At 47.7% G+C, this 16,922-nt stretch overlaps 1 protein-coding gene across 1 annotated transcript in view; it reads left to right on the plus strand.

Annotated features, from left to right (window-relative positions):
- The first annotated feature begins 228 nt into the window (after positions 1–228).
- CTXND1 (cortexin domain containing 1) overlaps positions 229–16,922 on the plus strand; it is a 58,258-nt gene continuing 41,564 nt past the window's right edge. Inside the window, exons 1-3 of the mRNA XM_082388607.1 lie at positions 229–2,318; positions 3,629–3,750; positions 5,433–5,562. The gene's annotated coding sequence lies outside the window, so the exon portion shown is untranslated. The remainder of the gene's footprint in view (positions 2,319–3,628; positions 3,751–5,432; positions 5,563–16,922) is intronic.

A 16,922-nucleotide genomic window follows, 5' to 3' on the forward strand; every position in this document is an offset into this window, starting at 1 on the left:
CTCCCGCATCTCCCTCCCTCCCACCCTCCCCATCCCACCCCCCCCAGGCGGTCACAAAGCACTGAGCTGATCTCCCTGTGCTATGTGGCTGCTTCCCACTAGCTATCTATTTTACATTTGGTAGTGTATATATGTCCATGTCATTTACTTTTTAACTTATTTTATGGTGTCTTTTTTTATTTTAAATTTATTTATTTATTTATTTATTTATTTTTGTCTGCATTGGGTCTTCGTTGCCGCACGCGGACTTTCTCTAGTTGCGGCGAGTGGTGGCTTCTCTTGTTGCAGAGCATGGGCTCTAGGCGCATGGGCTTCAGTAGGTGTGGCACACGGGCTCAGTAGTTGTGGCTTGTGGGCTCCAGAGCGCAAGCTCAGTAGTTGTGGCGTACGGGCTTAGCTGCTCGGCGGCACGTGGGATCTTCCCAGACCAGGGATCAAACCCATGTCCCCTGCTTTGGCAGGCAGATTCTTAACCACTGTGCCACCAGGGAAGTCCCTTATGGTGTCTTTTTTAACAAAGAAATTTATTTGGATTTTTAATAAATCATACCTATCAGTCTTTTCCTTTATGGTTTCATGATATACTTAGAATTTCACAATCCCAGGTTTACAACAAATATTCACCTATATATTCATCTAATTATTTTTTGGCTTCACTTTTTTACCTTCAGTATTGGATGGATTTGGAATTTATTTTTGGCCTAGGGAACTATGTAGAAAATCAGCTTCCACTAGTCCAGTATCATTTTTTGAAAAATTCCTCTATTCTATCAACTTGAAGTGCCACATTTTAACACCACAATTTCTCATGTACTTCTAAATTTGAGCTCTTCGTCCTGCTCCATTAAACAGTCATCTCTGGGGCAGTAACATGCTGTTTTAATTACTGTGGCTTTGTGATAAAGGCGGTGTAGCGTGAGGGAGGTTTAAGCACAGGTGCAGAGGTTATGGAGGCAGAATGCCTGCATCACATCCCTAATCCCCTACTCCTAGCTGTGTGATTTGGTGTGTGATATTTATTCTACAGGGCCTGCATTTTCTTATCTGAAAGTGACAGCAATATTAGTATCTGCATCACAGGTTTGTTGTGAGGATCAAAATGCATTAATACACGTAAAGCACTTCCTTAAATAGTGAGCCCTGGGTCAATGTTGCATTTTATTTACTCCTTCATGCATGTATGCATTCTTTCATTTTAATATCCAACAGGCCTAGTTTCTCTTATACAGAACCAGGCCTAGTTTCTCTTCTTTATCAACATTGTGTTGACTGTTCTCTCTTTATGCTTCCACATGAGACCTACAATCATTATGTCAAGTGAAAAAAAAAGATTCTACTTGGAATTTGATGAAGACTCTATTGAATTTACAGGTAAAGAGGATGTCACAAGGTTACAGTGTTGGCGTATTTTTGTCCCAGAATAAGGATTGTGTCTTAATAGATTCCAGTCTTCTTTGGTGCCTCAGTAGACAGTAGAAGTTTTTAACAAAGTAGAATATATTCCCTGGTAAATTTATATTCCTAGCTTTTTATGGTTTTGCTAGTAGTAAGAATGATATTTTTTTCCACTGGCATTTCTAACTGGTTAGTAAATACACAGGAACGCTGTTAGTTTGGGATGTTTATTTTGTAACCTGCCAGTTCCTTGGAAAAGCCTACTATTTCACTCAATCTTCAGTTTGGATTTTCCATCTAAACAATCACATCTGCTGCATATCGTCATTGTTTTTCTTCTACTTCCCAATTTTTAAAAACCGCCCCCCCAATTTTTTGTTTGTTTTACAAAGGCACAACTTCAGCGTTTTTACACCTTTTTCCTTTTCTTGTCTAATTGCATCAACCAGACTTTCCAAACCAGCCTCTTGGTCTTGCTCCTAACTTTGATGGAAACGTTTGTCTCGCTATGAAGCATAATGCAGACAGATGCTCTGAGAGAGGTATCTGCTTTCCCATGAAGGAAATATCTGGTGGGAACGCTTGTGAACAGCATATCAGAGAAGCCCAGACTGGTCTGTGCGCCTGCAAGGGGCTCTTGGGCCCCCTCCGCGCTATCCACGCTCTGGTCTGGGGGCTGAAGTTTCTCCCTGCGTTTCCGCTTGAACAGCATCCAGCTGCCTCGCCTTTAAAATACCAGGGCGGCCGCGGCTCCGCTCAGAGCCCCCCTCTCGGCGGCTGGCCCGCGCTCGCCGGCGCCGCCGGGGCTCTGACTCAGCCGCAGCCCGGCCGCTGCCCGCCGAGCCGGGCCTGGGCAGCTCCCTCCGCGCCCCGCGCCCCTGGCCGGCACGCGCCGCAGCGAGCGCTCGGGACGGCCTCGCCAGGTAAGCATTGCAGGAACATCCCGGGACCCGCCGCCGCGGCGCCTGCGGGGCTGGGGCGCAGCGCGGTCGGCGGTGCCGGGGCGTCGCGCGGGTGGGTCCCCGGTCGCGGAGCCAGCCCGTCGGCCACAGGCGGAGGATCTGTTCGCTGCGGTCCCGCCGGGCCCCGCCGCCCCCTCCGCGAGGGGACCCGCCTAGCCAGCCGGGACCGGGACGCCCCTCCTGGTGGCACGGCGCCCGGGGCGCGCCGCGGTGGGCACGGGAGGGCTGGCAGGTGGCGGCAGCCTTGGGCCGCCCGGGTGGGAGCCGAGCCGGGCTCCGCGTTGCAGCAGCCCCAGTTCTGCTTCGGGGCTCGGGTCTCTAAAGCCTGGAAGAGTGGCGTAATGTGTTCAAGGCGTCGTCACTCTCCTGAGCCGTCCCCTCTCCCTTTGGGGGTCCTCGACCCCTCTCCACTGGGGGGTTTAAGGAGTCTGAGTTGAAACTGAATCAAAGTTAGAAATTTCTTCTCGTTAAGTTCAGTGCCTAAAATTCAGTCCCTTCTTGTGGCTGACAGTGTACCTGGAACAGATTTTTCTCAGTGGAGCTGATGAAGGTCACATTTGAGGTAACTTCTGGGGAAAGTTCTGTTGGTGGCAGCCTTTCTAAAACGTCAGGCCCCATTGGATTTTGTCCGGATCTGCAGCGAAAAGCCTCATACAACCTTTCAAATATTTTTTCCCTTGTCAGTGTAGAAGCAGAGAATGACTGGGTGATTTTGGGGGAATGCATTATGGAACTGACTTTTATAATAGTCTCCATTGCCCATAAGGAAAGTTCTGAAAGGGAAAACCTGTCAGGAAAGACCAAGGTGAAAGACCAAGGTGATACACCTTCTCACTAGATGCTCAGTAAGGTCACAGTGTGGCTTTGGACCCAGAAATAAAGTCCCAGGCAGGAAGGAAGTCCCTTCCCTGGGAGAGATTCCGTTCTAGTCCACTTCTGCATCAGCTTGAAGGATTTTCTTAATCACTGTGTGGGTTTAGCTGAACCGCCCCAGATTCCAACCAGAAAATCAGAGTATCTATGATGCAATCTTACTCCTTTACATAAAATATGTACCCAGTAAATTAGGGGGTTGATGCCTAGGTTCCAGGTAACTTGGGTCTCCTGTACTTTCCCTCCGTCTCTTTAAGCCACCACTTGAGATGAACTGTAATAACCTGACTTGTGGTCTTTGCAAACCTACGAAGTGGGTTTAGGACATCAGAAAGCCAAACATCCAAGGCCTTAGATGTGATTTACGAATTGGATTTGGATTAAGGCTGTATTTTCAGGGATGGCTCAGCCTAAGACATGTAGCAGCTTTGAGGAGAAGGAAAATTGTCAAGCAAAAACTTACCCTGGAAAACTGTTCTGGAACCAATGACTTCACATTTATCCAAAAGAGATATTGTGGGTAAGCTGTTAGTTGATTCTATATGATCTTTAATATAGTCTTATTCCAAATGATTAATTTCCCAGTCACTTCTTTTTTCAGTTGTGTTTAATATCTCTGAACAACGTTCAAGTAATGAATGCCTGAAGTATAATGTGTCTCTGAACTCAAATATGTTTGGAAATTTACAGCAAATTTCTGGCCATTAGATAGTTAAGATGTAAATTTAAAATAGACAAGGTTATGGTAAAATAAAGGGCTTTTAAAATAGTAGGAACCTGAATTAGCCTGAACAGAAATAGTTCTATTAACCGCTTGTAAGTTGTGATTCAGAGGACTGCATTTCTCTCCAGTTTATTTACTTACAGGGTTAATGAAAAAGGTAGCCACTCTGAATATACTGCCCTGCTAGTTAATTTTTCTCCAACAAATACTTACACTGCCAGGCCACCCGATCACAGCACAGACTCAAAATCTGCAGTCCTAGGGTGGTTTGTGTGCAGTATCATTCAAATTCGACAACATTTCCAAGATTGAAATGGAAAATGAAATGGTATCAAGGAAAATGTCCTTAAATTATCCTGTCCGGCCACAATAGAAAGAACAGTGTTTCTAAAATTGACAAAGTTCCAAGACTCTGAGGCTATTGCTCTAGTAAGTCCTGACGTGTAGGAAGACCATAATGGCTCTGAATTTTGGCATCGAAGGCTCTGGAACTGGTCCATGTCAGTGAATTTTTTAGATAACTGAAGTTCACGTTAAAACATTAAAAGTGGCAACATTTTCAAATATTTGATTTGTTTGGGAAGGAAATATTCCTCAAGTGCACTCCGTGCTTCCCTACAATCAGACAGCTGGCTAATGGGAATGTTTGCATTTCCTGATGCCTGGGGACCAGCCCTGTGAAAATCAGTTATCTTGTGTCCATAGGGGAGAAGGAGCCCTGACGTTTGCATCCAACAGATCAGCATTTAGTCCTGGCTCTGCCTGTGGTCAGATGACCTTGACTTAATCGAGATGCCTTTCTGAGCTTCTGTTCCCTCATTTGTAAAACCCTAGGAGAACCGATACCTAAAAGTCAGTTCCATTTGTTAAGTACTTACTGTATGCTAAGCATTTTATACATGCTGTCATTTAATTCCCAGAGAAACAATTATCATTCCCATTTTCCTGATGAGGAAACTTATGATCAGAGAAGCAACTTGAATTACCCAAGGTTAATTCAGGGTAGGAAAGCTGCTCTTCCAGACTGGGATCATCTGATTTTGAAACCTATATTCTTCTGACCTATCATATGAAGTTGCTAAAAGGAAAACATCCCTGATGTAGAGTCAGCACTCAAAAAAAAAAAAAAAGGTAGCTGCCCTTAACTATGATGACCAGTTCCACTTTGTGAGGGTGAAGTTAAATGAGGTCATTCACGTTTGAGCCTGGGAAGTGGTCCCTCTGTAACTGGTCTCTATACAATCAGTTATTACATGGAAGCTCCTAACTCCTTCTGAGACTCAGTTTCCCTGTTTTAAACTTAGGAAACCATTGCCTTCTTTGCTGGGTGGTTGTGGAAATCATAGTTGGTGATGTATATGAAAGAGCCTAGCACATAGTAACGAAGTCCTTGTGGACCTCCCCTTCCGGTGTCTGCCCCTGTCTTTACCATGGACGTCGGTGCTCCGTAGATTTCCTCTGTGTGTTCTTGAACACAGGACCCTATGCTGGCCATTCCTGAAGACGGTCCCCCCAGGGACAATGATGCTTCAAGCCCTTCAGATGGAGCCCCCTTGGAAAACTTATTTCAAGGGAAATATAGAAGGCCAACATCCTTGATGGGAAGAGGTGAGGTTGGGATCCCTCATGCCAGAATCTCATAAGAGACCCCTGTAGCACAGCATCCTTCAGCGTGCCTGTCCCCTTTAGTCATGTCTTGTCCTCTTGCTGACTCAATGACAAAAGAGTGAACGTGCCCCTGGGTCTCAGTAAATGACTGGCCTCAAGGCACACAGTTCACGTTCAGTATATAGTTTACACTCTGTTCTTATGGGAATTTAAACAAATGTTTAATTCTTTTGATATTTTTTAATGTTTACATTATTTTTAAGTATTTTATTCTACTCCAGAATACAACTTCGTGTTAATATAAAGCAAGGCAGCCCACTACCAACACCACTCTGGGAAGGAGTGCCCTTCTATCCTGGGCCACACCCCTGCACCCTCCATGGTGTGCATACCCCAGGTGGGGAGGCCAGGCCCTAGAAGGGTTTGGATCCTTCTTCTAAAAGATCTGACTCCTAATGCCTTGGCACATAGAACCCCACAGACTCCAGAATGGCATTTCATCCTTGCCCTTGGGATGGCGTGACAGAAAGGAACCCTGAGTTTCCCCTACAGATTGAGCAGGGTTAGAGAAGCAGCCACTCCTGCAACCCACGCCCGTGGCAGACATTGGGGTTGAAGTATGATGTTGTCTGAGACCTCTCTCCTTGGCTTGCAGACAGCCGCCTTCTCCCTGTGTCTTCACATCGGCTTCCCTCTGTGTGTCTGTGTCCTAATCTCCTCTTCTTATAAGGACCCCACTCATATTGAATTAGGACTCACCCATATGACTTCCTTTTACCTTCATTACCTCTTTAAAGGCCCCCATCTCCAAATACAGTCACATTCTCAGGTCCCGGGAGTTAGATCTTCAACATATGAATTGAGGGGAGCCGGGGACACAATTAAGTCCATAACAACATCTGAGGGAATGATGCTTGAACTTGGCCTGTTTGAGAGGGTGCGGTCCAGGCTGGCACAGTAACGAGACCCCATACAGAGGAACAGCCACAAGTACCAGGTCTCTGGAGGGCGTGGATGGACCTGCATCCAAACCTCCATCATTAGGGCAGTTGTTCAGCTTCCAAGATGGCCCTCCTCTTGGAAATAGTCTGCTCTCCTCTCTTATTAACTGATGTTTGGGAAGGGTGCTCTTGTCCAGTGGGCCAACGGACTGGCCAAACGGACGTTCTGGATTTGACTCCCAGGAGGTGACCTGGGCTCCATCAGTATCGACCGTCAGGCGGAATTGTCCAGTATGATCAGAGCATATGTCCCCCTTCCCTGTGCCCCAGTTAAAACACTAAGATAGTCGTTCTCAGTGTCTACAGAGGAAGGGAGAAACGTTGCCACCATTAGCAAACCACGCTTTGAAACTCCTGCGCCTCCCCAGTGGCCGCATCTCCAAGCGAGCAAGGACAATATTGTTCATCAATATACATGCCCAGTCGACTGTAACGCTCCTAAAAATCTGTCTTCTTGTTCAGCCATTTCTCTGATTTCTGAGAATGCTCCTTAGAAAGATAATGAGCATCTATGTGAGTGTGGGGAGGTTGGGTTTGCAGTATTTCTATCAAGAATTGATTTCCGGGACTTCCCTGGTAGCCCAGTGGTTAAGAGTCCATGTTTCCGGGGTTTCCCTGGTGGCGCAGTGGTTGAGAATCTGCCTGCCAATGCAGGGGACACGGGTTCGAGCCCTGGTCTGGGAAGATCCCACATGCCGCGGAGCAACTGGGTCCGTGAGCCACAATTACTGAGCCTGCGCTCTAGAGCCTGTGCTCCGCAACAAGAGAGGCCGCGATAGTGAGAGGCCCGTGCACCGCAATGAAGAGTGGCCCCCGCTCGCTGCAGAGAAAGCCCTCGCACAGAAACGAAGACCCAACACAGCCATAAATAAAAAAAATAAAATAAAAAAAAAAAAATCTGTTAAAAGAGTCCATGTTTCCAACACAGAGGGTTCCCGTTCGATCCCTGGTCGGGGAACTAAGATCCCACATGCCACGTGGCATGGCTAAAAAATAAATTAAAAAATAATAATAAATATAAATAAACATAAGCATAAAAATAAAGATATCCAAAAAAAAAGAATTGATTTCCCTTCTTACCACTCCGCTCCCCGTCCCCTCAGTGCCTCCACTCCCCCATTCAGAGGAGGGGTTCCCCACCTGTGATTCCAAGCAAGGAACCCTTCAGCTGCTCACAAGACAAAAGCTACCATCTTAGAGGCATCTTAGAAGCAGAGGTGGTGGGGGTTATGGGATAATTGAAGGAAAGGGCTTCCTACATGGGAATGTGGCCAGGGTGATGGAGGATGGGGAAGAGAGAGATCCAGTAATCAATTCCTTGGCTGGTGAGACTCAAAAATTATGGGACCTTGGAGATGTTCTCCCAGGGGGGACACGAGGGACTCTGGGTTGTCAAGCTCCCCGGACCTGGCTCCAAATCTTAACTCCACTGCTTACAGCTAGGTGACCACGGACAAATCAGCCCACCACTCTGAGCCATAGTTTTCTCACGCATAAAATGGAGATATGAACGCTGAATTCCGAAGTTCCAGGAGGAGCATACAGAAGAGAACATGTGAAATCAAATAACACCATGCTTACGATGCAGCAGGCCTGCAGAAGTGCGTGTGGAACCTGACTCTGATTGTACCTGACGTTGCAAGAATGAAACAGAGAAATTCTCGAAGAATCAGCTGGGAGACTCGTTGTAAGATTCAGATTCAGAGGCTCAACTCTGAACCCCTGAATCAGAACTACCCGGCACAGAGCTGGCAATGCACATTTCAACAAGCTCTGAGAGAGATGATTAGCACGCTGAACTTTGGAGTCTAAAGTTTGAGAATCACACCCCCTGCTTGGGGAAATTAGCACTGTTTGCACCCTTGCTTGATTTAGACTATGGACCCCTCCAGGTCCACAGCTCCTTCTGTCTGGACAGAAACACGAATGCTCTCTCTCCTTCTCGACCTAGAGAGGCACATTCGTTCCCACAACGGGCTTCACTCAAGGGCATTTTGTAATTTCCTGTTTTCCACAAAAGTCATGACAAGCCGGCTGCAGCACGCCCTGTAGCCAAAGCTTTGCTGTCCAGGCTGACGTGGCCTCAATCTCCGCTGCACCAGCCCTGGAAAATCACAGAAGGACAAACAGCGGAGGCTGTATCTGGAAGGAAACCTGTGCTTCTAGGTCTAAGGCAATTGTGTCTTTGACCATGACTTTTTTACCACAAAAGTCCAATTTCAATCTATTGCTCCAATTTCAATCTATATGTTCATCTTTGATCTGTCTTGTGGTATTTTTTTCACCTTTATACAGAGTAAACTTTGAAATTATCTCAGTTTGCTTCTTTGGAGGAGAAAGATTTTAATAGCTTAATAGCTGAGTCCTTTGGATTCAGAGCAAGGAAGGTTTACCATTTATTTTTAAAGGTATTTGCTCTGAAAAAAATATTTTTCTGATTATTCAAGTTTTAGATATACTTTGTAGAAGTTTGGGGAAATACCGAAAAATAAAAAAAGAAGGAGGGCTTCCCTGGTGGCACAGTGGTTGAGAATCTGCCTGCTAATGCAGGGGACACGGGTTCGAGCCCTGATCTGGGAGGATCCCACATGCCGCAGAGCAACTAGGCCCGTGAGCCGCAACTACTGAGCCTGCGTGTCTGGAGCCCCTGCTCCGCAACAAGAGAGGCCGCGATAGCGTGAGGCCCGCGCACCGCGATGAAGAGTGGCCCTCGCTTGCCGCAACTAGAGAAAGCCCTCGCACAGAAACGAAGACCCAACACAGCCAAAAATAAATAAATAAATAAAGAAGGAAATAACAACTACCTACGATCCCCAGCACATAACTATCATTTTGGTAGTTCCTCCTGTACATACCTTTTCCCCCTATATACACACCTTTTTGGTATTATTGCTCATTTGCTTGTTTACATAACTGGAATTTGTGAGCATAAAACCAATGACTTGTGGTCAAGAGCAGAGGATGCTGTGGGGTTCAGGGGTGGCCTGGGGCAGGGCTCACTCTTGGAGAGTGAGTTTGATGAGGACTTTGGATGATGGGCAGGATTTGAGCAGCACAGGTAGGCAGGGTGGCATTTCAGGCAGCGAGGGTGGTGGCAGAAAGAAATAGGGACAGCGGGGACAGAGCCTCAGGGTGGTTTTGAAACATGTCCACAAGTTCTTTGACACTCATTCCACCAAGAGGTGGAGCCCGTGCCGCCCCCCCCCGCCCCCCCTCCCTGCCTTGAGCCCAGGTGGGCCTTCGGGGCTGCCTCAGTGAATAAAACTGTTAATACAAGTTTGTGTGCCCGAGGCACAGTGACGATGCACAGTGAGGCCAAACAAACGGAAACATCGGAGTTTGGAGCAGAGAAAGGTTTATTGCAAGGCGACGGGTGGCTCATGCCTTAAAAAGCCTCGAGCTCCCAGAAGGGTTTTGGCAAAGCCTTTTTAAAAGCGAGGTGAGGGAGGGGGATCACAGGGTAGGTAATCAGATCGTGCACAATTCACTGATGGGCTGATGATGAGGGAACAGGGCGGGGTCACAGGGGTTAACTTTGTCAGTCCTTAGGCTCCGGGAGGCCTGGGGCAATGTGCTCATGGTCATCAAGTAGATAACATCTTCCATTTGATGGGGGGTTTTCACATCTGCAAAACAACTCCGGAAATTTGCATCAAATTCAAATACTGTTATCTAGGTACTTCAGAGAGGAGCTAAAGCAGAGGCTATGGGGGGAAGGAAGGCCCCATAGGGTCCTGCTCGGTTACAAAATGAGGTGCAAGGGATGCTTTGTGGCTTCTGCACTGGGTTAGAAAAGGCCATTCGACTAACGCTGGCCTCTCTTGGGACCCTTGCTCTGTGACCCTTGAGCTGCCTGAGGTCGCCACGTGGAGAGACCACGTCACTGAGGGCAATGCCCGAGGAGCCTGGCTGCTGTAGCCCCCGCTGTGAGTCTTCCCAGCCTGGACGTGAGACACGTGAGTGCCGGAGCCTTCCAGAGGACCCCAGCCCCACCCAGCACCCGGCCTTAACTGAACGTCAGAACTCCGAGCAAGAACTACCAGGCTGAGCCCCGTCAGCCTCCAGCTTCATCAGCAAAACAAATGACTGTTATTTGTTTATGAATAAATAACCAGAATAAGTCTCTTCAGGGACCATGTTTATTTCAGTCTTGAGGCAAACACACGATTGCCAAGGGCAACACGAGGACGGCTGGGGTCAGAGCCTAGAGGCCCTTGGTGCCCGAGGCCTGATTTCCCCAAACTGCTCAGCTACAAGTCATCACCTGCAGAGGGATAGAATAACAGCAGCTGGTGTTTGCACCATCATCTCTACACGTGGGCACTAAGCTTAGTGCTTTCTGTGACGTCACTCCTCGAATCCTTATCTTGACTCTATAAGGTTGCTGCTGTAACCATCACCCTGTTTTACCCATGAGGAGACTGAGGCACCAAGAGATTAAATAATTGACCCAAGGTGCATTGCCAGTAAATGGGATCGGGGCTGAGATTCAAAACCCAGGGACTGGCTCCGGTGCCTAGTCTCAACCTTTATACTCTCTCCTTCTCCAGGGAGTGCTGGAATACAGACGAGATTGTATATCTGAAGGGGTAGGTACTTAACGTATCAGGGGCTGAACTGACCTTCTCTGCGGGAAAGATCTAGTCCGAAGGGCTCCGGGAGGAATGGCAGGAGCAACGGCATCACCAGGACACTCATCAGAAACGTAAGTCCTAGTCACTGTGTCGCCTTTGCTTTGATTGCAGAGGCCAGTGTCTGGGTCTGATTAACCTTCCTCACAACCAGAACTGTGCAGACTAACCAATCCTTGCTCACCCGTCCACCCGCATCGCCCTTTGCTGTGAGCCCTTCTGCACAGACTCAGAGGAGAGTCTACCCAGTCTTCAACAATGACGGTCCTTTACTTTCCCGAAAAAGAGACCCCTTAATATTCTGCATGTCCTCCTGGGAGAGGGAGGTTTGGCTTTGCCTCCCCCCGTGTCTTACCTGGGGAGCAGGCAGCTACAGGCCCAGCCTGCCATAGTCAACCATGTGTCAGGCTGCCTCTCCCCACGGTTCGGTTTATCAAGAATAATAAAAGGATGCTTGTAGGGCCTGCTGATTTCAACACATCCTTTACCAGCGTATCCCCCATCGTCCTGAGCTGGGGGCTTTGCACATAAACTCTCAGGCCTCATCTGTTCACTTGAATCTGGCTTGCTGGGCTCAGAGGAAAGAAAGCATTAGCAGACTGTGAGAGGATTGCTCTACGTTCTGCAGAAAACAAGCCGACATTTTCAAGGACTCTAAACAGAGAAGGGTGATGAGTCGTAACAGGCTGGACTCATCTTCCCATTTCCCACACCCTTGGTGACTGGGATGTGAAGTTCGGCCAGGTGCTGCGTGACGGTCTCTGTGCGGACGGGGACATCCAGAAGACGGACGCTGCGCTGCGCCGCGCTCCAGCGGAGCCGGACTCCTCTCGCTCTGCAGATGGCCCAGAGCGTCAGACCCCTCCAACACCCGCTGCTTTCCCCCAGGAGCCGCCAACACCATTCTTTCCACTTGTGCAAAATGCTCTCCCATGTTTGTTTTTGTTTTTTTGTTTTTTTATAAATTTATTTATTTTATTTTTTATTTTCTGGCTGCATTGGGTCTTTGTTGCTGCGTCCGGGCTTTCTCTCTGGTTGTGGCAGGCGGGGGCTGCCCACCCCACTCCTCATTCACCCACCCAGTGGCCACCCTTCAAGTTCTCCTGGGGCCTGGTTCAGAGAACAAGCCAAGGTGACAGTGGACAAAGGGAATTCCCTGGATGGTAAAGTGTCTAGTAACCATTGCAGTGGCCACTGACCAATGTGTAACTTTTCCAGCATACCTTGGAGAGACCTAACTTTGCATTTACCAAGCTGGGGGAGCTTAAAACAGGCCCCAACAACCAGGCTACCTAGGAGACCCTGGAGGCTCCTGAAACCAGGCCTTGCTGGTTGTGCTGACCCACATCTGTTCTGGGGGGCAGGTCAAGGGAAATGCACAGCCTCCTTCCTGAGTGAAGAGGACGTGGTTGAAAGGAATCAGAGGATTGGCAGATGGAAGCCACAGCTCAGCGTGGTCACAGACGAAATCTTTGACAAGTCCAAGGCTCTGGACCTCCCTGGGTAACAAAGATTGCATGTTCTAACTCATGACCTGCTTCTTGAAGCAACACATGCCTGGGATAGCAAAATCAAATACCTCCAGAAGCCCGGCAGGTGACATAATGACTGAAGCAGGCTGGGTCTAAGACAATAGGGAGTGGTGGAGACTGTGGAAAATGAGACCCAGGAACAGTCTAAAGGGGACACTGGCAACTTAGCTCCGACTACACGTTGCTGAGCAGATATATAGGCCCAGGATCGCCAGACCCGACAATCTTCCAAAAGCAGAAATTCTGAATCTTATCTAAAAATCTCCCAATGGCCAATTCTTTAAAATTAAAATAAAATTAAACTCATAGCCATTCTGCAGCCCAAGCATAACATATCTTTGCCCAAATCTACCAGAGGACACTTTTGTGACCTTGGACGTCCACACTACGCTGGCATTGTCTGGTGGAGTGAAATAGGAGACCCAATTTAGAAAACAGACAATTCAGAGCTGTTCTGGTGAGGAGCAGGCAGATGGGACCATATCTTGGCCGCCCTTTGCTGCCCCAGGGGGTGTTGGCCCTGAGACCATCAAAACTGAGGATTCTTCCCCAGGCTCACAGTCGCCCTCTGGTGGGCCAGGAGAGTTTCTGCAGGTTTCAAACTAGCCACAAAGTCCCTGAAAGCAGAGGGTGAAGGGCGTCTGGGGTGAAGAAGCTCGTCAGGACCCGTCCATCTCGCCTGCCTCTCAACAGGGTCAGTCACTTGGAGTGACCGTGATGCAGTCAAAATGCAGCCCCTCTGTCTCTTTAGGGTGCCCCCAAATCTTCTCAACCTATGTCACGTATAATAAGCTCAGAGATATCTGCCTGGATAAGGAGGTCTCTCCAAACCTCAGTTTCCCATCTATAAAATAGGAATACTAGTGTCCACTCTGCCCACCTCCCAAGGGCGTTATAGGAATGCAAACGGGATATGGATGTGAAAGTATTAGATGTGAATCAAGGCAGAAGATAGGGCTTATTGCCATTTTGCATGTCTGGGTTCTTGGCTAGCAAGAGCAGACGAACTTGACTTTGGTCCTTCTCTCCTCCTTCCCCAGCTGCACTAGGCAGGCCTCCAGGAGGTAGGCCCAGCATTATGGATTTCTGAATGTCCTGATCATCAGGACGCTGTGGCTTTGCCAGTGGCAGTGTGTTTCTGTCATGCTATGGGTAGAAGGGGTGGCCCACAAGCAGCTCTGCCTGCTCCTGGGTGGGCTACTGCAGGGGGCCCACACTGGTCTGGAGGGGTACCTGCCTCCTCGACAGCCAGAGAGCGCGTCCAGTCCTCTAGACACTGGGTGATGGCAGAAGGTAGAGCAGGGGCTGCCATCCTCACTGTGCCCAGCCACTGAGCATGGGGCTGCCCTTATGGGGGTCCCTGCCCTCAAACAGGGAGAAGGAAAGGAAGATAGGCACATGGCTGCTGAAGCCTTTCTATGTTGGACCAGAGCACACACTTGAAGCCAAGTCATAAGAAACCCGAAAGGAGATCTTCAATTCAGATCAGAAGGGGTGGATTTGAACTTGGCCCGAAATATTTCTCTGGGGAGTGGGCTTTAGAGGCAGAAGGGTCTGTGTGAACAAAGGCATGGAAGTGGGGAAAGATAATTTTTTTTTGGAACCAAGATTTTCAGTTTAAGAGGTAAGAGATATATTCATTTGTTCATTTTAATTGGCATTATTATACATGTATGATTTTTTAAGATATTTTTCCTGATTTGATCCAATGAAAAGACCAAGAAGCAATAACACCCTAGTAGCACTGAGTATCCCTAGGACTCAGATTTTGGTATCTAAATACAAGTTCCCATTAAAGGGAACCAGTACTCCTTAGGGAAATGACTGATTCTAGGGAATGTTACCAACTGATGCCAAAGAAGACTTCAGGGACTGAGATGATGTCAAAAGGTTATAAAAACCAGATTAATAGGGCTCCCTCCGGGCAAAACTGGGACAATTTTTGCCTGATTCTACTTGATTTAAATGTATTGACTATGTGAAAATCTACTGAATTGATCAAAATATTGTGTTTGTGAAACACAGTGATTGGAGTATAATATATGAGAAAAGGAGAAGCAGGAGGCAGGAAAGGAAGCGGAGAGGAGGGAGGGAAAGAGAGGAGGAGAGGAGGGGAGAGAGGGAATGGGGGAAGGAGGAAAAGAAGTGAGGGGGGGGAGCAAAGGCCACTCTCCCGCCTAGACACCCACTGCCTTAGGAAATCTGGACTGTTAAAAATAGGAAGGCACATAGCACAGGGAGATCAGCTCGGTGCTTTGTGACCACCTAGAGTGGTGGGATAGGGAGTGTGGGAGGGAAACGCAAGAGGGAGGAGATATGGGGATGTATGTATAGGTATAGCTGATTCACTTTGGTATACAGCAGAAACTAACACACCATTGTAAAGCAGTTATACTCCAATACAGATGTTAAAAAAAAAAAAATAGGAAGGCCTTTCCTGCGAGCTCCCTGCCCATCCAAACCCTACTTATTCTGGAGGGGGGGCAGGCGGGACTCTTGGTGGGAAGGCTTCCCAGGAGACATCCCTGCAGGGCTCCTCCTGCCCTGAGCACCTGGGCCCTGGCCCTGGGGAGTGGTCTGGGTGAGCGGTCACACCCAGGGGCTCTGCTGCCCATAGATAAGCCTTTGACCGCCAGCCCACTTCTTAGTTACTATTGGCTGGGCCATTGCTAGGTTTCTTTTTTTTTTTTTCCATATGGATAGAAATTTATTATTTGTAGAGCACAGTTCCAATAAAATTGGGAGAATTTTCAATATCTCTCCCTTAATAAAGAAAAATTTTAGTAAACAAGATGACAAAGTATCCATATTATTTGGAGAAAAATTTTAACATACCTTGTAAAACAATTCTGAAATTGAAGAAGGTAAATTAAAATGATTATTATGGACTAATATGAATGATTTAATGTTTTATAGGTGAATTTCTTGAAAGTCACTGAAGTTTATAGCAGAGTTGTATTTTATATGTGTTAATACCTGTGTGATACCCGGGGAATCTGTTTATTTATAAAGCAGAGGTACCGTGACTCTCCCCACCCCCAAGGCCTTGGCCACGGGGCAGTGAATGAGCACTAAGGCTTTCAGGCACAGCAGCTGGTATTGGCTGGATTTCAGCACTTTCACCCTGTAGCGCTAGTCTCCCAGCGGCTTCCCCTCAGGGCCTGGCACAAAGCAGGACCCAAAGGTGAAGGAAGCCAGGTTTCTCCTAGGGACTTCTCTATGTCCCAGGATGTCTGGATGGCTTCAGAATAACGCTGCTGGCTGCTGAAAAGAAAATAATGTCCCTCGTCAAGGGCTGCTTGAGCGTTTATTCACTGGTTTTATTTTCACTTACATGTGACATGTGCTACTGGTTTTTATATCTTGTACAAAGTGCCTCCAATAAACAGATGCATTTTTATTTTACTTTTTTCCTGGCTGCACCATGCGGCATGTGGGATCTTAGTTCCCAGATCAGGGATCGAACCTGTGCCCCCTGCAGTGGAAGGGCAGAGTCAACCACTGGACTGCCAGGGAAGTCCCAAACAGATGTGTTTTTAAAGAGCTCTTATCAATGAATCAGTGAGACAAATCAGCTTCTAAAATCCTTTTCCCCTTAACAGATGTCTGGAAAGTTCTCAGGACTTCCAGAAGGGAGTCTCCATGGAGAGACTTCTCACTTTACACGGTGATTAGGAACTGATTCCGCTGCGAAGAGCTTATCATTTGGTGGGAGGAGGGGTGCTGGGGGGAAGTTGAGCCTGCAGTTCAATGTAACAGATCCGCAGGCCGGCGGATCAGTTTAGCGTGGGCTCTGAGCCATGTCCCTGTCGGGGTCGCCTGGCGGAACAGGCAAAACAAGACAGCCATATAGAGAGGGAGAGCTTGGTCCTCCCTGGGGATGAGGGACACGGGCAGATGCAGATTTTATGAGCCCTAAAATTTATACAATTCGGGGAGCCCTCCTTCATAAAGCAACACAAAATTATGAAAAAAAAAATTAAGCACAGAAGAGAATCTTTATTTCGAATGAGGAAATAAATCACAGCAAATTACAAATAATAAAAACATTTCAAAAATTTTTTTGTTTTAAAAAAAGGTAGGGCTTCCCTGGTGGCGCAGTGGTTGAGAATCTGCCTGCCAATGCAGGGGACACGGGTTCGAGCCCTGGTCCAGGATGATCCCACATGCCGCGGAGCAACTAGGCCCGTGAGCCA

Source organism: Balaenoptera borealis, assembly GCF_965194805.1.
Source record: "Balaenoptera borealis genome assembly, chromosome: 3".
Lineage (NCBI taxonomy): Eukaryota > Metazoa > Chordata > Mammalia > Artiodactyla > Balaenopteridae > Balaenoptera > Balaenoptera borealis.